At 44.5% G+C, this 23,655-nt stretch overlaps 1 protein-coding gene and 1 long non-coding RNA gene across 2 annotated transcripts in view; both read left to right on the forward strand.

Moving 5' to 3' along the window:
- Nucleotides 1–23,655, forward strand: part of ZNRF3 (zinc and ring finger 3) — a 152,322-nt gene that overhangs the window by 113,252 nt on the left and 15,415 nt on the right. The gene's annotated exons all lie outside the window — the stretch shown is intronic.
- LOC131274600 (uncharacterized) lies at nt 18,905–20,710 on the forward strand. Its single transcript, XR_009181873.2, has 2 exons — nt 18,905–19,348; nt 20,088–20,710. It is a non-coding gene; the product is annotated as an uncharacterized lncRNA (long non-coding RNA).

Below are 23,655 nucleotides of genomic sequence, written 5' to 3' on the forward strand. Positions count from 1 at the left end.
GAGATGGCTTCATTTTGGGTGGGAGAGGGTAAGAAAGAGGAGAGCTTGGGTTGGGGAAGGTAGTGGGAACTCAAGGCTGGTGGGGACTTTCTGAGACATATTGTTCATTCTTGTCTGCAGCCAGGCCAGTAAAGGTGGTTCGGTTCACGCCTCTGGGGCCACAGTGAGCAGGTGTCTACTGGGATTTGGAGTTTGTAGGGTAATGCAGGAGGGTGTAGCTGGGGAAAAAGAGGCCTTTAAGATCTGGTGGCTTAATCATCTAGGAAGACTAGATGATGAGGCTGGAATTAAAAGGTGAATATCCTCAGAAGAGCTTACATTCTAGATGCTAACTAAGCCTCCGCCCTAGCTTGGAGCTGAGAATACTAATGTCTGCCTTGGGCTTACTGTACTCTGGAAAGACTGTGCAAGGGAAACTGGATGGTTCTCCTGAGCCAACAGTCATTGGGGTTCTTGCCATTTAAGAACCTCAGACACTGATTTTGCCCTGATGTTCCTTTTCCTTATCATTCACATTCCTGGCCAGCCTTTAGGCTGCTCTGCCTGTGTTGGAGGCTCCCTACAAAAACCCCTCTCCCCAGCAATTCTTGCCTTCTGTTTGTAGTGATTGGAATTCTGGAGAAATGTCAGCTGTGCCCTTTATATTACCAGGAGAAAATTTGCTCCAGTGTTATGTATAATTCTGATTTATAACTCATCCTTCTGGAAAAGGTTTCTAAAACTGCAGACTTGAGGCTTATGTAGGTTTGTTACTCCAAAATAGTATTCTGTTATGTCCCTCTTCACTGATCACATATAACATTTTAAGGGGAGAGGTTGGGAAAATCTCCATCCAAGAACCTCAGCATTCCCAGAAGTGCTTTTCTGTTGGGGAATGCATCTGCAAGGGCAGCACACTTTGCATGCCTGTGAAAAGTGATTGGAGGGGCGATGCTGACATCATAATTACATTCCTACTGGGTGCTTGATGTTTTCACATTGGCACATTGCATTTGGTTCCCCAATGCAATTCTATTTTTCCAAATTCTGCAACAGTATAAAGGTTGCTAACTAATCTTCATTAGCCAAGAAGCTTGATTCAGTTATTGGGCTAGAGTTTGTAATTTAAGATATGGACATATGGGTGTTAAATTTACCTCATATCTCAGAACTACAGCTGCCCAAACCTCCCTGTGCCCTGGCTGCCCCTGGTTCCTGTGGAGTGCCCACAGTGTTCCACCCACCCTTCTAGAAAGGGGTTCAGAGCTCAGCTTAGGCATCTCTTTTTCCCAAAGTCTTTCTGGACCAGAAGTGTGTTACCAGGGAAAGCATCATAGCATAAATGAAGCTCTTCTTTCAAGAAAAATGGGGGAAGCAAATGTGGCTCAAGAATTTGGGTGCCTGCCTACCACATGGGAAGTCCCAGGTTCCATTCTCAGTGTGTCCCAGAGAAGACGAGCGAGACAGCAAGCTGTCCTGATGAGCTGACACAACAAGATGATGCAACAAGGAGACACAAAGAAGAAACACAATGAGAAACACAACAAAGCAGGGAGCGGAGGTGGCTCAAGTAATTCAGTACCTCTCTTTCTCATGGGTGGTCCCAGGTTCAGTTCCCAGGCACAAAATGAATGGACACAGCGAGCACAAACAACAACGTGCGGGGGGAGCAGAAAAGTAAATAAATAAAATCTTTTTAAAAGAAAAAGAAAAAAAAAAAAAGGATTTTGGGGGAAAAAGGAATGGAGGAAGAACTTCCAGGAGTGGGACCCAGCAGGAACAGAAATAGCACATGGTGTGTCCCAGAAATAGAAAGCATGTGCCTGGGCCCAATGGTTTTAGCCTATAAGAGAACAACCTGTGATGGGGAAGTCATTTCCAGAGAGTGCATCAGGAGTCCTGCAGAAGAGAAGTGAGCAGTGGAGGGAGTGGAGAGGGCTCCCAGCAGAAGGAATGGTATATGCATAGCCTAGAAATAGTAGGCCAGTTTGGATGTTTCTAGGATATTGCTGTATATTACTGTTTCACAACAATTTAAGTAAAAGAAAGGATTAAAACTTTTTAGAGTGAATTAGAGACCCTAAAACTTAAATTCCAAGAAAATTGTTGCATGAATGAACTGAAGTAGTACTTGATAGAACTTGCCTAGGCAACGGAAAACACAAAAACAGAGCTCTAACCCTTCCACCTCGCAGGGTCTTCTCCCTTTCTTGTACTTGTTCCTGAATTCATTTTCACCTAATTTTTTTTTTTTTACACATAGGTTACACAAGCTTATCTTACCACTCATCATCAGTTTATAATTTACTGTCATCCTGAGAAATCCAGAAAGAAAGAGTCTCTTCCTTCTTCCCAGGGCAGACTCTCAGACACTTTATTTGTTAGAAGATGTGCTGTTGTGGATACAGAGAATGAGGAACTGCACAGAAGGTGCCCTGGGCTGGCCGCAGGGATCCAACAAGCTGGCTACACTATTCTGTGGTCAGCCTTTTGCAAGGAGTATCTCCTGGCCGCCTCCATGGCCAGCTGCCACCATCCCCATGGTGTGAATGGTGAGGAAGTGGGGGCCGGCAGCTGGCCCGACTCCAGGATGCAGGCTTTGCTGGTGGAGAACCAAGGTGGAGGGGGGATAACACTCTTGTATATGAGGGAAATAATGCTAGCTCCAAAACCTGTAATTCCCAAGTTAAACTTTTTTTTTTTTAAAGATTTTTCAATCAAACTGTGCTTTTATCTTTGGGTCCTGAATGGGAGATTGTTCACACAGCTAAGCTGGCTGCAGAAGCCAGGCCAGTTAAAACAATACGCAGGCAGCTCTCCTCCAAGTAACCAGAAACTGTTGGCTCCAAGGAGCCTGAACCCAGGAACCAACCTGCTGGGAGACGTTTTCCAAGTAACTCCAAGCAACGGCCTGAATGTAAATCCTCCTGCGGGGGAATGGCACTTTGGCAGATGAAGACCCTAATTAGAGATGGAAGGGTTTCTATTTTGTTTTTCTTTAATCCTTACCCTGGGGCCTTTGCAGGGCCGCCATGTCTCTGCTTGTGTGCAAAGAAATTTCCAGCTTCTCTTTGTAACAAGATCCTCTTTTGGGAAAGAAGCAACAAGCCGTCAATGTGGGCCCACCACAGCTGGGGGACCCTACAGCCAGCCTAACCCCAAACAAAGGGCTTTGCCTGGGCTGGAGCGACTGGGTCACCTGGATTGGCCGGCTGTTTGAAGTTGGTAGCCAAATTGAACCTCATGCTGCTCCCACACACACCCACCCCCTGAGACACTCAAATCTGTGCTTAGGCTGCAAGGAAGTTTCTCAACTCCCAAAGGAGAACAGAAGTGCGGAACAAAATGCAAAACAGGCAAAACTGCTGCTCTGAGGGTCAAGGTCACATTGAAATGTGTTGCTTGGGGGATTCTTATTTCCTCAGCTTTCCAGGTGAGTCTCTAGTTATTTGACCCAGGCTCTCTTAAATGAATCATCTCTTGGTTTTCAAAATGTCCTGATATATCAAGTATGTGGAGAACCTGTACCCAACAGTGTTGTTTTGTTGTATGCCATCAGTTTATCCAGGTGCTGTTGGGGCCTAGAACTGATGATTCTTCTCATTTTAATTTCTCCTTGGCCCTGAAAAGGCAAATGAGCAGAGCTTTCTGGGCCGGAAGTATCAGGACGTGGGTAAATTATCAAACCAGTTTTAGACGGTTCTTTGATAATGAGAGCAAGTACTGGTGATGTACCTTTTCAGCCTTTCAGGGTAGTTGTCCTCCTTATTGGCATCCTCCTTCCCATGGGTAAATGTGGGAGGGGGTGTGAGACATGTATGTGAGTAATCTTTTATACTATGTCAGGCTGTTTACTTATCTGTTGTTAAATCCATTGATTGTGCCTACAAGACTTCAAAATTTTGTGAGCAGCTGCTTCATGCCAAACCCGGAGCTGGGCCCTGTCCAGGAAGAATTTTGCTTAATGTTTACAACTCCAGGTGTCAGTTGATTCACTACTTTACACATGAATACACTGAGCCTCAGGGGAAGGGATTTGCCTAAAGCCACCAGTCACAGCTCTGTTCTGTCCCTAGTTAACTCCAGACCCCCTGTTCTTTCTGGGCCCTCTCAGTTCCTCTTTGCACATCAGTCTGTCCTTTAAATCATAAGTTGAGCCTATGGGCGGTGGTGATTCCGATTCTGATTGTGCACATGACAGGACCGCCTGGCAAATTCCTAACCGACAGTGTCCCCACCCCATGCCTAGTGCTGCTGAAAAGCCATCCAATCCTGGCTGCCATCTGCTAGGTGGATGTATGCATTGCATTTATTTCCCAGAAGCTTGCTCAGACTGTCTAAAATTAGGTTTCAGGGAATCCCAAGAAGTTTCTTTTTCAACGCTATACTACTTCAGCTGGTTGAAGGAAAAAATGGCCCATTCTGTTTGCGACCTGAGTGTGAAGATCATCGCTTGAGTGCTAGTCAACTATTGCTCCTCCAGCTTCTCGAAGTTCTTGGCTTAATTTTCAGGGGGGCTTGTGGAAACTACTTGAAGTCACTGGGAAACAGGTTGGTCCAGGACTAAAATGAAAACTGAGTAATTAGATGCCACATTAGTCCCTTTAAAAAGATAAAACAAAAACCCAACCATTCTGTCCTCAATTTTATTGTTGATCTTTGGAATGTGTTTGATCTTTGGAATGTGTGTTGCTTGAATTGCGGAATGTGGTAGCAACTTTTACCTCTTGTTATCCAGTCTTTGCTGTTATACTCTTGACTACTTTAAAGCTGCATCAGCAAGCAAAACCCATGGGGAGGATGGGGCCCCTGATAGTTTACATGATCCTGCACTTGTCTCTAATGAACATCTTGGATTATGGCCTTCTTAACTTGTGATGACAGTGGGCTTTGGAAGTGAACTCAAATGTTAAGCACTAAATTCTTGGGGAGCCACTGTAGCTCAGTTGTTGAGCACTGGCTTCCCACACATGCAAGGTCCTGGATTCAGTCTGACCCAGTACCTCAAAACAACAACAACGAACCGAATTCTTTCGCAGACTTTTAGATGGCCTTTGTAAGGCCATAGGTATGATTAATCAGAGTAAACTGAATGATACTACATTTATGGCAGTGCTGCTTTTACTACATAAACATGACGAACTAGGGCGGGGATACGTGAGCCTCAGGGTCTGGATTCGAGTGGGCACCATTGTCTTAATTTAAGCAACCATGGGCATCGAGGACAGCCTAGCATTGCTAATAATGTTTAAAATGTCTTCGTGTGGAGAGCAGATGTAGCTCAAGTGGTTGAGTGCCTGCTTCTCATGTATGAGATCCTGGGCTCAATCCCTGGTACCGCCTAAAAACAAGTGAGCGAGCGAAAAAACCAGCGTTCATTGGGGAGCAGGTGTAGCTCAGTGGTTGAGTGCCTGCATCCCATGTACGAGGTTCTGAGTTCAATCCCACATACTGCCTTAAAAAAAAGAAGTCTCCATGCTCAGAAAAAAAAAAGCAGTGCAAAAGTCTTAATAACCTTAATATAGTTCCATATACACCTTTCCCTTGTATTTTTCCTTTTGCCCTGGTCATTTCTGTGTTATAAAGTCCAAGTACCATGGCTATCCCTACAGTCAAGACCCTAGCAAAAATCTCGCCCCATAAAGAGCTGAGAAATGTCACTCTAAATTCCATTGGTTTTCTTGCTTAGAGGTTGCGTCTTGCCTCTTCTCTCCCTCTTTTTCAATGCCTTGAGGTTTTTATAGTTGCTCTTGTCATTTGTTTGAGCAAGATAAATCATAGTGGTGGCATCTTTGAAGTCATTCAGTCACCTGAAGTCTTGCATCATTTATCAATGCACTGCATGCCCATGGCGTTCCCCCCAGGAGCAGCAGCCCTTTGGCCTGCTCAAGTCGAAGGTGGGCTTAGGTGATTCTCTTCCTGATATATGTGGGATCCCTGAGCCAAGGGCAGTCAAGCAGCAGCAGCCATTCCAAAGCCAGGTTTTAGATGAGTCTTACTGCAACCCCCTAATTTGATAGGAGGCAGAGATGCCGTGGACTCCAAGCGCTCCCGTTTATAGTTCAGAGTAGAAGAACAGACTACGTCTTTGGAGTTCACTCAGACATTTAAGTGCCTCCTGTGTTCCAGGCAGTGTGTGAAACACTTTTGATTCAGTGGTGATTAAAATAGGCTAGTCTCTGCCTTCATGGGGCTTGCAAACAGTAGAGTAGACACAGAGACAACCAGCAAATCAACACACATCTACCAGGCTAACTGCAGATTGTAACCTCAAAACCAATCAACAGAGGGTGACAGGTGAGTGGGAAGCCTCTGCATGGGCTGCTGTGTGAGCTGAGCGCCCAGAGTCAGGGTTCCTGGAAAAGAAAAAGAGGAGGCGTTCCCACACAGCCCTCACCACATCAGAGCTTTCCTTCCTCTGCTCAGCTGTTCTTCGGCACATCTGCAGCATGAGGTGTGCTCTTTGGTTTCCTGTCATTCTTGTTATTTTCTAATCTATTATATGGCCCCTTGCTGCAATACAAGTATTTGCATCTGCCTTCTGCCTGCTAAGTAATAAAATGAAGGCCCTGAAGTCTTGCAGTGAGGTAACTGCTTATTTTAGGTAGCTTGTTGACTATTTCTTGACAGTTGCATCCATACCATCTCTAAAAGTCACATGTGCTATGATGTAAAATAATATACAAGCAGAACTTTTACTTTTACCAATAATTGCCTAAAATATATCTATCTGGGTTATTTCAATGGTCAGTTGTAACCTAAGAAGTCCAAGGTTTAATCGAAATTGGGTTTTGATGTTTGCTTGGGTTAATATCCTTCCTTCTGGACTTCCTTTCCCAGTGGCTTCGAAGGAAAGAAACAGAAAACCAGTCAAAAACCGAAAATGGCTTGGCTGAGGAGGGAGGTTTGTGTCGTACTCCAAATTAAATAATGTTGCAAGAGGTCAACTGATCATTACTAAATGATGTCTCTGGTACTGGCAGAGGTCACAGCTACAGTTCATGCAAAGCTGCCCAGTGCATTGACCTCATGTTCTCATGAAAAATCCAGAGATTAGACCAACAACATATCCTCTTAGCCCATGATGGTACATTTAGGAAGATGAAATAATATTTGACCATCTTGTGACATCTAAAGCAGAGAGACAAGTTGTAATGACTTAGAAAACATTTGCTTTAGAAAAAAAGTGAATGAGAAAAAAAGGCTTTGCTAGGACAGGGAGTAGAGAAAACTAGTGAATAAAATGTTGTACTAGAACCCACTTTGTTTGTTCTAAGTAAAGTCTTGCTAACACTGAATAATTATAGTAGAAAAAGTCTGAATGTGGCTATGCTTTTGCTTATTCAATAAAGGTTAATTTAAGGACCTAATGAGATTTGAGATAGAACTTGAGTTTAGGGGTTTTTGCAAATTAACTGTTAGAGGCCCTGAGAACAGAAGTGTATTTGTTCTTTAATATCTGAATGACCTCTTGGTATTTAAAAGTGATTACTGATTAACCAGAGTTTCAAATAAAAAGTTTTCATATTCTGATTTAAAGAGTTGCCCCAACTGAGTGAGACTTGGCTTATATGGGAGCAGAGTGGGGCTGTTATATCTCAGATCATTGTGGCCTTAGCTGGATAAATGTCCCTTCCTGTGTGAAACTCCCCTTAGCATCCTAGAAGTTGTGCCCAGTGATGCACTAAAGCTACCTCTGCAATATATTTTCATCCCAACAGACTTAAAATGGGAAGGAAAAGCCACAGTTGCCTAGAAAGGAACATTGTCTATTCTCTTTATTCTAACAAAACTGAGACATAGGCTCTTTGCCCCTGCAAAAGTGGTTCTTGGGGTAGAGCTGGTGAGTGGCAGAGGGAGACTTGGCCAAATTATAGAGTTCTCTCCTTTATTTCCATTCTCGGAGTTGGGATGTTTTCCAGGCAAAGATCTATGGGTTTGATGAAGGCCAAAGATGTAAGGGATTGACCACACAGGGTGCACCTGCACAACAGTTTCAGTATAAATCAGATGCCAACACTTCAACTGAAAGATTTAATATAAATATCCACATTTCTGCCTTCCCTTGAACAATCAGAAGACCCGGCAGTGCTTGTGTCCCACCCCTCCTGGTGAAGGTAGCTTGACCTGTATGGAAGGCACCCCCATCAGACAGGTGTACCCTGTCTAGTTTGCCACAGTCCTCACTGCTCCGTGCTGCCCTCCTCTCACTATGGTAGCATGTCCATTGCTAACAATCTTATACCTGGCCCCAGAGGGAATTGAGTTTATGATTTCTGTTGTATTATTTTAAACTATTGAGGGAAATACCAGCAAAGTTGTTTATAAAGAAGGTTGAGTGGGTCAAGTATGAATACAGAATAATATTTTCAGGCATTCAAGCAATAAATATGAAAAAGGACCTGAGGTAGGTTGGATTAGCAGACTTATATTATGTCTCTGCTTTGTGTCAAGCATTCTGTGACCAATATAGGGTGACCATATTATTTGTCATCCAAACCAGGACACTTTTGAGAACAAGTGTAAACCCTGTCCTGGGCATTTTAGGACATGTAAACAGGAAGCTTACATCCCATCAACCAAGGTGAGTATGATAAAAGCTCATAAAAGGGGCTCATATAGGAGCTATAGTGGTAAAGAGATGGTTTTAGAAAATTCACAGAGAAGGAGACTTTTAGGTGGTCCTTGAGCATGAGAGATATAAAAAGGTCCAAGAGCAGTTGAGGTAAAAGGAATAATCCTAAACAATATCTAGAAAGTCTTCTTAGTTTTTCAGAAATGGGGAATTGTGTGTGCATGGAACACAGAGTGCTTGGAGGCAGACAGAAGAGGAGATAGGCCAGGTAGGACAGAAACCAAACTTAAGTGAGTCTTGAACATTACAGTAAGGAGTTGGGAATTGAATCTGAAAAGGGTGAGAGGATAACTCTGAGTAGTGTGTATGGGATGAACTGGAAAGAAATTGGAGACAGGGAAACCCTGGTGGTATAGGGTAGGAGAGACGCGAAGGGAAGACCTAGGGAGATCATTAAGAGGGTAGGACTGCGAAAATGATGTGGAGAGGTCAAGGGTGGGTATTGTAGGGTGGGTGAGAGAAGACTTGGGTTTCTAGATTCAGATATTGTCAGTTCTGTTAACCTGAGACAAGGGGTCTGGGAGAAATTTGGTGACTTTAATTTTGTCATGTTGAGTTGGAGCCCTGGAATTATGGGGTCGAGGCTGGAGCTGAAGTCATTAGACTGGAGTGTGTGCAGGCAGAGAGTGAAGAGGAAGGAAAAAGGGCTGGCATTGGGATTTTCAGGGAAACTTGTAATAAAGGATGAGGAAAAGAGAAAATTCAATAAAAGAAGCTGAGGAGGAGTTAGAGAGAGAGGAACATAATTAGGATATTTCTGAAACTTTCCAGAGGCAAGCAGTGAGGGCAGAGTAGAGGGAGGAGGCGAGAGGAACAGAGGCTGCTGAAAGGACAGTAGAGAAACTGGGAGTAATCTTCAATTACTCCCCTGCCCCAGCCAGTCAGTCACCAAGTTCTTGGCTTCTCTCTCAAATCAGTTGTCTTCTCTGCCATTGCTGGCACTGCCCCATCCAGGCCACCATCATCCTCACCTGGATTTCTGGAAGGGCCTAATCTCAAGTCTCTCTGCCTCTGGTCTGCTCCCCAATCTAGTCCTTCCCCTGCTGCCAGAGGGATCTTGTCAAAACACAAATACACACCTAGTCCCATCCCTTCTCTGCCTGAAACCCTGTGTGGCTTCTCATTGTTACGATGAAGTCTGGGCCTCCAGGCCCTGCATCACCTTTGCTACTCTCCCTCTTAGGTCTTTTAATTGCTTGAACAAACCGTACTTTCACCTCTGGGTCTATGGCATGCTGTCCCCATTGTCCAGGCAACCTTCCCTCATACCTGACCTGTGTGGTCTCCTAACACTCTGTACTGCTGGATTCTTGGGATTATAGCCCTCTAGCCAGTTGCCTACTAACTTGTGTATTTGTTTCTCTTATTGGACTATAAGCTTCTATATTTTCTCCACTGTGTTCCTAGCACCTAACTCATCGACCCAGGTGTAGTTGGAACTGAGTGGAACCATGTATGATTCAGTGAAGGGAACTTGAAGAAATGAGAGAGAAAAGGGAAGAGAAGCAGGCTTAGGACTGCAGAGCGATGCAAACCAGGATTTGGGGACAGCATAGAGGACAATGGCGATGAGGTAGTATGACCTGCTGGTGTATTCAGTTAGCTTTTGCTGCAGAGAAAACTACCCTAAAACTCAGAACCTCAGAACAGTTACCATTTTTGTTGTTCATTATTCTGTGGGTCAGCTGAGCAGTTAACTCTGGTCCAGGCCAGCTTGGCTCTATGGTCAGCTGGTGGTTCAGCTGGGGCTGAATGGCCCAGGGTAGCCTCACTGACATGTCTGGGCTTCACCTGGGAGAGCTACGTCCTCTCTCCTTGTGGTGGTGGTGGTTTTTTCCCCCTCCATCTGCCCCAGCAGGTGTGACTTTCTTGTAACGCTTGGCAGGAGGAGATTATTTGATTCTTTGAGTAAATCATGTAATTCCCAACTGAGCCAAGAAGAATTGAAGGTCATGAGAGAGCAATTTAAATTCTGAAGCCCCATTTAATTGTGGGAGACACTGTTGCACACCTGCTCAGTAAGAAAGTTGAAGGTAGTGCAGGGGAGAACAGTGCCAATCTATTCATGATATCATCCTAACATGATCATGAAAGAAATTGATAAGCCCAGTTCCAAACTCAGACCTGAGTTCACTCAAGGCAACATTTGGCTGATTTGTGATACTCAACACCTCTCAGTCCCATTATTCATCTAAGACTAGATCAATGAGTAATAAACATAGCTGCCATTAATTGGCACCTGCCATGTGTGGAAACTATGCCAAACACTTTATACCTGTGAACCTCTCTGATCCCCCTCAACAACCCTATAAAATACTCTCCCAGTTCTGCAGATGAGGAAACCCAGGATCAGATATTAAATGACTTGCCCAAGGGCATCTTTTTGGTAAGTTTTAGAGCCAGGAATAAAAAAATATCTCGGGCAGCTGGGCTCCCATGACTGAAGGTAGCAGTAGCAAGTGTGCACACATGCCACAGCCCTGATCACTAAATCTCTCTGTAGCTTTCTCTTGTGTTTACTGACTGGGGATCTGCCTGATTCCTACAATCTAGGTGGGCTCTGTATCGCTGGTCTAACTTACCCATTCATCCACATCATGACTGGGCTTGTTTTAAAAGATACCAGGAGGAGGTATTATCTCAGTCTGGAGGATTTTTTAAAGCCCACATTGGAAATTTCCAATATTACCTAAAATTAACAACATTTACAGTGATAAAGGGTTTTCTGTGTCCTAACAGTTTTGCTTTTAAGCAATTAGGGCAATAATTTGGGAAAAGGACATTTATGGATTCTCCCCTCACATATCTTTTTTTTCTTAAACATCTTTCTCTATTGAGGTATAACATATGTAATAAACAGTATGTGTTTAAAGTGTACAATTTGATAAATTTTGACACACACACACACAAATGAATCTGTCACCACAATCAAGATGAGGAACATTTTAGTCATTCCCCAGAGTTTTCTGGTGCCCCTTGGAAATCCCTCCCTCCCAACCACTCATTAACTTTCACCTATTATAGCTAAGTTTTAATTTTATAGAGTTTTATATAAATGTAGCCATGTAGTATATACTCTTAAAATTTGGCTTCTTGTACTCAGCATAATTACTTTAGGATTCACCCATTACAACGTATGTATCGGTAGTTCATTCCTTTTTACTACTTTTAAATTTTAAACAAGGGAACACTGCTTTTTTCACTCTGAACTTGGGCCAGGACTATTGAAGTTGCCTACAAATTGTACATTAACCAACTAATGCCAGTGATGAGTTAATCTGTAACTTCACCTGTTAACTGTTAACGTGACCCCCCAAACCTAACCTCCTCCTGGTGGGCAGACGCTGATTCCAGATACACTTTCTCTTGGCCTCTGAAGCTGAAGTCAGTCTGGGGGACTGGTGAACCCCATATTTCTGAGTCTTGTTTGGCCCCAGTCATGTGGCCATCAGAGTAGCAGGGACTGGGTGCTCTGTTAAAGAGCTCTGACTTTAGTCAACTGCTTTACAGGTTTGAGTTATATCCACATCCCATTTCCAGTACACGCAAACTCAGTGTATTGGCATTGTGTTAATACAAGGGGGAAATTAAGGGAATTCTGTTGTTGTTACAAAAGTACTCGACTATTTTTTTATAGTGAACTCAACTATAATTTACGCTTAAGTTAGGTAATTTACACTTCTTTTTAAGAAGCCATCTCCTTTCTAAAGTTAACATCTATTATACTCAACCTTTTTCCTTAAACAGGCTTTTTTGAGGGGGTGGAGGAATGTTAAGATTTTTGTTGTGGCAACCTATAAACAACATACAATTTCCCATTTTAAGTATATAATTCAGTGGCGTTAATTACGTTCACAGTGTTATGCTACCAACAAATATGTTTGTTTTTTTTTAATATTTCCTTAAATGCTTGGCTTCAAATTTCTTAAGTATAGGAGTGCTCTGGTAATGACTGCTTCAAATAATACATAAAATATTTGTGTTCTCAATAGTAGGTGCCAATTAAATGTCTTTCAGTAATATTTGGAAACTTAACGCTGGATTCCCCTAAATTCTTATTTTCCTCAAAAAAAAAAAAAGAAAATACTTGGACATTACAAAACTTAATGGACTGTAAAGAAGTGATGCAGTCAACTCTGAGTTAAAACACCCACGCCTGCCGCCAACAGGCTCTCACCTTGGGGAAGTCACTGGATCCTTTGCAAATCTAGGATTTGGGACCAGGTGCTCTCTAATCCCATTCCAGGACTGAGAGGCACTTAATTCAGATCGACCACATTGAGGTCCCTGTTGCCCAAGAGACACAAGGAGCACAGTGACTTGGGGCTCATGCAGTGGCTTCCAGAAGTAAGCTCCATCAGGTATTCAGCATGGGACCACTGGGCCAGACCTTTTATCTCCAGGGAGAAGAGTTTGTGGTCCCTCCTCTGGGTTGAGGTCACCAGTCAGTCCAAATGCCCCTGCCACCTGGAAGGTATGCAGTGTGATTCATTTAGCTTCAGAATGATGCCAGCCAGACCCCCATGCCTGCCTGGTAGCTGGGACCTCTTGGGCCAACACTGGCATCTTCTACAATTATCTGCTTGTTTTTGAGTTAGATAGCACTTGTAATTTCAATTCTCTCTGCTTACCCACAAACCAGACTGCTAAACTCCTGGATCATAAAACAAAACATAAGCACCCTGGATCATGACCCAGCACTTTTCCTGTTCTTGCTAGCCTTCCCCAACAGGAAAGGCACCGGGTAATTGATAGAGATTATCCTTGATTCCCTTAATGTAACCTTTTTACTCTTTCCTTTGCCTGGGATTAAGCTGTTTCTTTGCAAGAAGTCCTTTTCTTGATGACAGTCACCTACTCTTACTGACCAAAGGAAGTGATCTGGCTCAACTCCACCTTTCTGTGGTTTATACCCCCCTTTACTCTTTCACTGTAATGACTTTCAAAGGCACCAACTGATTTTTTTTCAATCTTCTGCACTGTTCAAGGCAGTAAAGATATGTTTTTAAATTAGTCTTCTTGAAACAATAATTGCCCAAATATTTGTTGTTGGGTATGTGCGTCGGTATTGAGTAGACGTGTGAGGTTCTGAAGCAGCAGGAGGGATGCAGTTCACAGAACCACAAGCTGGGATGTGATGGAAAGCAGAGACCCATGGACCCTCTCAGCAAGCACTTTCCTCACAGTGTCCATCCGTCTGTCCTTCCTTTAACGAGCATTCCTTGCTGTTGTATGATGTTCTTCTCCTTCAAGTACCTTACCTCTGGCCGTGGATGCAGGTTCCCTAGTGACTTTGGGGGGATTAAACTATAAACTCCATGAGCAGACAGATTCACTTTTTTAGGACTAGGACTTTTTTGCATATGATCGTACATCCATGGTAGGTGCTCAAGAAATATTTGTTAAATTAATGAATCCTGGGAAAGGTAGTCACTTAAAATTAAGTGTTTTGCCTGGAAGCACGTGGCTGTAGGACTGAGCCTTCCTTATATTAGGGTCAGGGAGCCCTATGCAGAGAAAATAAAATTTCCAAAAATGTCACTAAACCGTAGGGGCTGCTTGGACACCATGTACGAGAAACTAACCTGTGGGCATGCCACCTGCCATACGAGAGGGTAGTGGATAAACTTATATGATGGCTTTATGAGTAGACTACCATACATATTACCGTGCAGGCACATATTGCCTCCTGCAAACTCTTCCCTTTAATTGACTTGGAGTTTTCAGGCATGTCTGGAGTGGACCACCTCAGCCAGCTCCTTGTGCACCTGGCTCTTTCCCGGCTTTCACTTCCTCTTCACTCAAGCAGCTTGGTCTCTGTGAAGCCCTTCCTGAACACACCAAGCCATAACACATGCCCCGCCCCCCCAGCTCATCTATTTCAGAACAGTTTTGAACATCCTTCAAGGTGGTCTCACACTATTTAGCTCTTGGTCCATGTTTTCCTTGTTGGTTCTAGCTTTATTTCTCTGACTTGGTAGATTACAAAACCCTGCACAGGCTTGCGATCAAGACAGAGGGCCATCTCTGGAATTGTCAACCCAGGAGCAGGAGCCACTCTTGACTGAGGGTTGCTGCCATCCCATCTCAGTAGAGATGCCCAAGAGCATCTTTTTCCTCCAGCTAGAGTCAGTTCTTGGCCTGAGTAAGGCCAGCCTGGAGCATATTCAGCTTTTCTCCTTCCCTTTCCATCACCACCACTATTGTGATGACTGTTGAACTCCAGGCCTGGAATACATTTGGAAAAAATAAGAGTGTAGGTTCAGCACAATCTTCAGCCTGTTGGCCTGTCGAAGTATGATGACAGGGCTTGTTCTTTGAACTAGACCCTAAAATATGGCCTTTCTGTGTTTTACTCATACTATGTTTTATAACCTAATCCATGATCTCAGCTGCTACAGCCAGTATACTCTCCCCAAACCCCATCACTAAAATTGTTCCTAATGGCAACAGCTGCCATGACTTACTACAGAGAAGTGGATAATTAGGTGGCCATTTGACGTCCAAATTCTGTAACTTCGTGTACTCAGCTTGTCATGGTGTGTTTGAGGGCTCTTGATCCATTTGTTTATTTCAAGAAGGCTATGTTTTGTAAAGTAAAATGGAACTTAAGCTTCAAAATGGTGTCCTTGAGAATCTCATCTTTCTGAATTTTATCCTTTTGAAACCTGTTCTGGACCTTGCATTCTGTTGCTTTGCACTGCCAGGGGCTGGGTGCTCCTTTGCAAGGTCCTGGGGCCTGTGAGTAGTAGTCAACGGCTAGGACCCAGCGAGCCAGGAGGACGTGGGTGTTTACCTGTCTGGGGTAGATCATCACTCTTGTGTCCACAGCCTCTCCCGCCATCATCAGCACCCCTGAGCATCCGCCCACCTGCTGGGCTCCAGATGCCCGGCCAGGTGCTGGTGGCCCAAGGATGCCTGTGATAGTCTCTTCTCTCAAGAGCCTTGGATTGTGGGGGGGCCCAAGCTTCTCATATGAGGGTGTCTTTCCCATAGCCAGACATCTCCGGAAACTCAATTGCTTATTGCCTTGAAAGCTCATTTTCTTTTTAACAAGGGCTTTCCTTAAATCAATAGCATAAGCAGGTTTCTTGAAGGCCAAATGATGTAGCTGAGATAGGAATTTGGCATTTCTGGGAGGGGAAGAAGAAGGGGCTGATGAGTTGGGGTATGCAGCCCATTCCCAGTCCACTGTCCCTCCCTCTTCTGCCCTCCTCAGAGGGCAGCCATCCTGATGTCTAGGTTGGGCTAGCTCTGTGGTTCTCAGCCCTTCTTGGGTATAAAATAAACTTGGAAGCTTTTAGAAAAAATATTGCTGCTAGAGTTCCATTCCACATAGATCAAATATCATCTCTTGGGGTGTAGCACCCAGGCTATGGGTGTTTTGTTTTGTTTTTAATCTTCCCAGTGAGCTGAAGTGGACAACCTCTGCTTGCTGGCTTCACAAGAAGGAGCTGGGCCTTCAAAGACAGCATGTCCACTGCTGCTGCTAACTGTCCAAGGGAGGCTGTAGGGACTTCAGACTTTGCAGTCACTTCTTGCTGTTCCTTGTTAAGCCTGATCCTGCCACCTATTTAACACTTGTTTATATTAATTGCCTTATGCATAGAAGGAGGTGGTCCTTTTTGAAGTTTCGAGTTGCTGAATTTATAAGGTTTGGCTTGATGTAGGCCTTGTGGAAACTCAACTCAAGATAGCAGCCTCCAAATTCTTCCAAAAGTTTCTCTTTTACTTAGGCTTAGACATCTCATGAAACAACCCAAGCAACATTCTTTGATGGGAATCAAAGAAATGGGAGGGTGTATGTGGGTAGGCTCACCCAGGCTTTTGGTGCTCCTTGTCAGGTGTTAAAGAGGATCATTGTGTTTCTTGGAACTGGTGTAAATGTCTATGTTTAAAATTAAAATCTGGAGAATGCATTTCCATTTGACACCCAGTGTTTTCTGACTGTGGAAAGGATACCAACCTGTATAATGATGCCACCACCCCAAGGCGGGCTCCAACCTCTAATGTCAGTTCCTTTAATTGGAAGAAATTACACGGGGGTGCCACATATTCTGAGAATAAATAACACTGTTTATACTTAGGTGGCCTTAAGCACTAACTTAACCACTGAATTCTCGCTGCTACATGTCTCCTAAATAGATGAGCATAATCTTAACTAGGACTTAAAATGCCTCATCCTCGCTGCGGAGTCAGAACCAGCAGCCAGTCCTAGCAGCCCACGGGAGCCTTTGGAGGCTTAATGACTTTAATTAAGGCTAGGGCTATCTTCTGACCCTGGGGAGGGGTGCGGGGAGCGGCCAGGGCCGTTTTCTGGGGTCAGAGGAGGCCAGTTGGGAGGATGAGGGGGGGCGGTGTGTGGAGTAGCAGGGCTGGGCAGGGAGGGACCTCGGAAGGAGGGTCTGGGGGCGGTCTGGGGAGGAGGGCGGGGAGAAACAGGTCTGGGGTGAGGGGCGGGCCCCTGAGGGTAGGGAGAAGCCTGGCGGGGGTTGGGAGGGGGGCCCTGGGGAGGAGGGCAGGGAGAAGGAGCCAAAGCGGGAGGCTGCGGGGCCTCCCAGTTCTGAGCTGTGTTTGTGGCCTCCGCTCTTTGATCTCCTGCCAGGGAAACCTGGAAGGTCAGGCAGGGCTGTAGCCAAGCCCCGGAGAGAGGAGCCAGTGGAGCGGGCAGCACTGCTTGGTGCCTCCGACCCAAGGCCCGGACCCAAAGCCCGGCGGCCCAGCCCTCACTCTCCCTTTACCTTTATGGTCGTTTGCGTACAGTTCTCCTTATGCAGTGATTAGGGGCTCCAGGGCATGAAAGTAAACCAGCCAAATACGCTACAAGTTTGGTTTGGTAAAATCACGTGTGTTTTATATACTTTTAAAAGAAGCCAGCTATGTACTGTGCACCCCCCTCTCCCCAAGTACAAATAGCTCAAGAGAGGCAGGTGACTCCCCTGGCTCTGTGTGTGTGTGTGTGTGTGTGTCTCTTAGGATCTTATTTCCCTTGCCACTTCTTCTGACCACCCCTGTTTGGCGCCAGGGTTTTCTCACCAGTTACCCATGTGCCATGTGAGTGACCTCATTTCCTATGGAATGGAAGGTTTATGTTTGAAAACAGGGCAATTGGTGAGACAGAACTTGCAAACCCCTTTGCCTGATGGAGAATGTCTTGTGTCACGCAGTGATTCACGCTTCAAGGAACAGCAGCTGACCAGAATGCTCAAGAGCCTGGTGCCTGGGTGGCCACTCCCAAGTGCAGAACACAGGAGGAAAGGAAAAAGTGAGGAGCGAAGGTTTAAAATCCACTGATTTCCCAGTGGGCATGGAAGGACCCAGTGAGTCCCCTGGCTGTTTGAGACTGGAGGGCGTTGGGTGTGGCCAGTGCCTGGGGCTGGCTGGTTGGTTTCCATCCTGTGGCGGCCCAAGCAGGGTCTGTTACCGCCGTCTGCCTTCCTAGTGATGGTGTGGTCAAAGTGCAAGCCTTAGGTGGATGTGCCTCTCAAGCTGATGCTTTGGTCTCTGGAAAGCCCAAGTGAGGCTTCCATTTAGACCGGGAGTTTTGAAGCTATGTTAGAATCTGTGGCCAGTTCACCCAGAGAGTCAGGCTCCAATCTCTGTCTCAGAGGAAGAGGACAGGCCAGTGGGATGGGCTCCTGCTTGGTGTGGGCCGTGTTACCCATGGGTTGCAGAATGGACTCCCTTAGTCTTTCAGGCTGGAGGAAAGCCAAGGTCCCCTGGTGATAATGGCAGGAAGCTGTAAAAATCCACATCTCGTGTGATCTGTTATTTGGACGTATTCAAGGGTAGTTATCAACTCAGCCTTCCTTGGGTGGGAGTATTGAGGGAGTATAAGAGTGCAAAGTACAAATACTGCAAGTTCATGGGCTTGTTTTCTGAGAGCTTCCATGTCCAGAGATGAGCAGGCACAGCAGCCCTGGGCCTAATGATGATCCAGAACATTTCAGGGCCACTTACAGTACCTGGGGTCAAGCTTGGCCAGTTGCTTCTGCTTCAGGACTAACAACGAAAAGAAGGTCTGATAGCACACCCAACAGTAGAAGATGGTGCCGTTAATAAAAGACTAATTCCTGAGAATCTGAAGCAAGAAGAATATTGAGTTCCAAGAAGATCTGGTTGAGACTCTCCAAAGGAAACAAGGATGAGCTCAGCTGGCCAGGAATGAACTATAGCCTGTGCTTCCTAGCACGGCCCAGGGTGTTTGTTAACCTCCAGGGCAAAAGCTGATCCATTTTAGGTTAATCACTGAACATTTATTGGCTGTTTACTGTATGCCAGGCTCTATGCTCAATTCTGGGAATTGAGCAGGAAAGAAGTCTGACACAGTGGCTGCCCTCTAGTGAGAGAGGCCCTTGAAGTAAACAGTCACAGTGTGATGTCACACAAGTGCTTTAGTGGTAGCGGGCAGGGCAAGGCAGCACACCAGGCCAGAGGGGGTAACCCTAAGCCCAGTAAGAGTTAGAGAAGATGCAGATAAGCCGGTAAGGGGGAGGTAGCATGCTCCTCAGAAAGAAGAGGACAGGCATTCAAAGAACTATTAGAATTCTGCTCACCCTAGTTAGAACTGGAGTACTGGGGAGTTGAATTGCTGAATTTGGAAGTGACAAGCAAGGGGTAGCGGGGTCTTATAAGACCATGGAAGTCAATGGAGGAGAATGGTGGCATTCAGATTGGTGATTTAGAAAGATCTCTGTGCTGCTGGGTAGAGACGGTCCTGATGGGCAGGACACGGTGGGTCTGGGGTGACCTGAAAGGAGAATGTTGTTGTGACTCGTGAGCAATCTGGTGTCCTAGCTAGGTTAGCAGCAGTAGAGACGGGGGGGAAATAGGATGAATTTGGAAGACAGAATCAGCAAAATTTGGTAAGAAGTTTGGTACAGGGGTAAGGTCAAAGGGCTACCGTTTTGGCTTGGCCCCTGGAGGGGAATGTCAGGGCACTTCTCTGAGGAGGAAACCCAGGTTCGAAGGACAGAAAAGAGTGGCTAAAGGGGGAGGCCCATGTCAGGATCCTGTGCAGGTACACCAACCTACGTAAGCAGTGACCCACCAAGTGGTTGGGACATTGCTCTGCTGTGGGAGCGGCTGCTGGAGTATAATACTTGGGGACCCGGGCTGAAGCTGACTGCTGATGCCCAAGTCTTGGGAACCACACCCTGGGACTCTGGCGCCATCGTAGATTCTCTGCAATCGTGCTTGCTGCCCCCTTGGGCCATTCTGCTCTATATGAGTGTATCAGAGGAGAGCCCAAGTGAACACTCAGCTGGGTAAGAGTGGAAGAGCCCAAGATCTCTTCCCCCAGGGGCAGCAGCAAGTGTGTAACTGAAAGACACTTCTGGAAGGTGCTGGCTTATAGCTTTCTTGTGACTGGCACATACTTGGCCTTCTTAAGTAGTTACCTGTTGAACTAGATAATTGGATGTTTTCATACCAATAACCACCTTGTTTAAATTGTGGTCTGTTTATTATTTAGAAATTGTTTTCCATATCAAAGTGTAGATCTTCTGTCACCTCCTTCAGCCTTCTTCTGCCTGCGAGTTAAGATGAGGGAACAAGTTAAGGGGAAGGAAAGATATTCCTATCACCTTGGCATAGTGCTTACCACAGAGCATTGGTCCTGAGGCGTGTTCCGTGGAGTGAGGATATCATCAAATATTGCTGCAAAAAGTATTCTGTGGCCAAAAAGAAATGGGGATGCTGATTCAATCGGAACCTCTGGATTGCCAGTGTACTATGTCAATGCTGAGAGTAACTCTGGAATATACAGCATTTCTCAAAGGAAACTGACCAGGAAATCTCTCATTCCCTGAGATGCACTTCAGGCAAAGCTACTATAGAGATGTGGGATAAGTGACATGTCTACTCTTAATTTCTTACCATTTGTCCATGAACTAAGCACTGGGACTCTTCTCTGACTCCCTTGGCCTCTTCAAAAAGGTTTGTACCAGCACTGCTGGCAGACTGTGTGCTCCGTGAGGCCAGCGGTTGGGACTGTGTTGCTCACCGCCGTGGGTATTCCCAGGGCCCAGCACACATAGCAACTGGTTAATGACGACTGGCAAATAAATAAACTAATAAATATCAATCCAAATAGAATCCAACTCTGTTCCCGCCTGCTCTGTTCATTTGTTAAGTGTGGACTGTGCCCAGGGCAATGTGCTTGGTCAGGATTTACCGGGCGTACCAGGGGCATCCAAGTGTGGTCCAAAGATCTGCCTCCTGGCCCCTGGGAGTCTCTGTTAAACTCTGAGGGCACCCAGGCAAGGCATTTACATGTAAAACATCTGTACCCTTTGACTCAGCAGGACCATTTGTAGCTGTTTAAGGACAGATGCCACTAGAATGTGAGTACAAGGATATATAAATACAGCACTGCTTTTAATAGAGAAAATGTAGAAATCCCATTAATGCCTCTCAGGGTACAGTAGTTAACTAAGCTCTGGTACATCCATATAATGGAATAATATACATAGCTGATAAAAGAATGAATGTTTTTCCACATCAGTGCATGTGATACTGGTAAGGGGAAAAAATAGAGTATGGAACAGTATACAGCTAATTTATTTTTAAATACCTATTTTATGTGTGTACACATACGCATTTTATTTATGCTTTAATGTATGAATTAAGAAAACATGGAAGGATGTATACCACATAGTTAAAAGGTTACAGCTGGGATATGGGAAGATAATAGATGAGTTTTTGCTTTAAATTTCAGAGTTATTTACATTATTCACATCAAACATATATACTTAGAGGTAGCAAAAACACTGAATATGTTCATATTTTGGAGGAAATGCATTATAGAAAGTGGTAAGCAGAACAGGAGAAATCCCAAGAGATATTAGGTTGGAGGTGGTCCATCATCATCATTTTGTTAGTTGTCCTGGGTGAGTCCAATGTACTGGAGGACTGGTGTTGGCTGCAACTCTACTGAGATTCAGGGCTCAACCGGCATACGAACAGACTGAATATTTAAGTCTCTGGGAAATGTATTTATCTGGTATGGTGCTAATTATAGGTTCAAATAAAAGGGGTAAAAGAATTATGTGTAGGGACCCAAGAGATATTAGAGGTCAGAGAGAGGTCCTTTGAGAAGAGAAACCATTAGTTGTATGAAAAGAGTTAAACAAGAATTTTACCTTGAAGGATCAGTAGGATAGGTATGGTCTACTCATTATAGTTTACTCTGGAGTATCTGCACGTGAAATACCATCAACAGAGAGTTACTGACTTCCTTTTCCCAGCCAGCTCACAGACAGGACAGTTACCCAAAAGTCAGACGTGTTGACATTTGTTTTATATTGTATATGCCATCCCATCGTGTCATTAATGCAGACAAATTAGAGTTGAGTGCATATATAGAGAAGGGCATTACAATTCTATGTGGAAAGTTTTAAGGTTCTCAGTAATCCTCATTTTTTTGGCACTGGGCCTCCATCTTAAAGAAATGAGAAATGCAAGCCAAGATTTATTCATCATAGCCTTAATTATAATTTATTAAAAAACTGGAATAACCCAAATAAACAAAAATACATGAGTAAATTAGAGTCTATGATGAGATACATCATAACCTTTAAAAATATCTACCAAAAAAATTTAATGACTTGTAAGGCTTATGATAAGGGGAAAAAATCAGAATGCAAAATTGTATTCAACAGAGGAAAAAACTGTCTGCTTGGAATCTCCAGATGACAGCACTTCATGTGAGAAGTTGAAGACACTCCATCTCATATAGACTCTAACACTTCACTTTCCTTGGTTATCCTGTCATCAGGAGTTTGGGACAAAAGAAATTTTCAGCCTTCATCTTTTGGGTTACCATCTATTAATAGGTTGTATTCTGTAAAAGTTTTCCTACAATAAAGATGAGACACCAAGAACACCACATCCAAGTGCCTGGCAAAGGAACAGATAACTGACAGGCAAAAAGTGGAATCTGGGGAAGCAGATGAAGCTCAGTGGTTGAGCAGCTGCTTTCCATGTACAAGGTCTTAGGTTCAATTCCCAGGACCTCCTAAAAACAAAAACAAATGACAAAAAACAACAACAACAACAACTGTCATTGGAGAGTAGATATAGCTCAGTGGTTGAGCGCCTGCTTCCTATGTGCAACATCTTAGGTTCAATCCCCAGAACCTCCTAAAAACAAAAACGAATGACAACAACAACAAAAAAATAACTGTCATTGGAGAGCAGATGTATTCAGTGGTTGAGTGCCTGCTTCCCATATGCAAAGTCCTGGTTTCAGTCCCCTGTACCTTCTTTTTTTAAAAAAAAATGCAGAATAGCACCAGAGGGGCCAGGAAATAGGTGTTGAGGCGGGTCCAAGCCCAAACCAAGAATGCACACTCTGGGAAAAGTGCCAGATCTGCTCCTGATCTAATATTCCTGATAAGTGACAGACTGTAAGGCAGGGGTTCTTAACCTTTTTTGTTCCATGGACCCCTTTGTCAGTCAGGTGAAAACCACAGACCCCTTACTAAGTCCACAATATACTGTGTATTATTTAATAATTATGCCACACCCACACCAACATGGCCCCACAAGAATAATGTTTGTTGTTGTTTTGTTTCACTTTAAACTCACAGACCTTTGGTTAAGAACCCCTGCTCTAGGGTTTATGTTCTCCCTACCAAAAGTGGCAGTGGGACTGTTGTCATCAGAATGCCTTATTCACATCAGAAAATTCTGGACTCAATCATTGATAGAGGTACTTATTAAAAAAACCACATCCATGCTCAAGGAACTATTTCTTTTTACCTGTGATAGTCCAAGATGATGGCCCCAGGCAGGCTTTCTTTCATTTCTAATAAATATTTATTAAATTACCACAGGAGTCTTAGCATTGCAATAAGCACCAACCACAATTGAACCCTGTCTTCTACGGTTTGAAATTGTGTCCTTTGCAAAATGTATTTGTAAGTGTGCAAAGTTTTGATATCTGTCCGGGTGGTGGTGAATATTGGGACTGGGTCCCACAGCACTGGAAAGGTAAATAAAGGAGTGTGACAAGCTTTTATCCTGCATTCTGCCTCCAG

The sequence above is a fragment of the Dasypus novemcinctus genome, chromosome 19 (genome assembly GCF_030445035.2).
Source record: "Dasypus novemcinctus isolate mDasNov1 chromosome 19, mDasNov1.1.hap2, whole genome shotgun sequence".
NCBI lineage: Eukaryota > Metazoa > Chordata > Mammalia > Cingulata > Dasypodidae > Dasypus > Dasypus novemcinctus.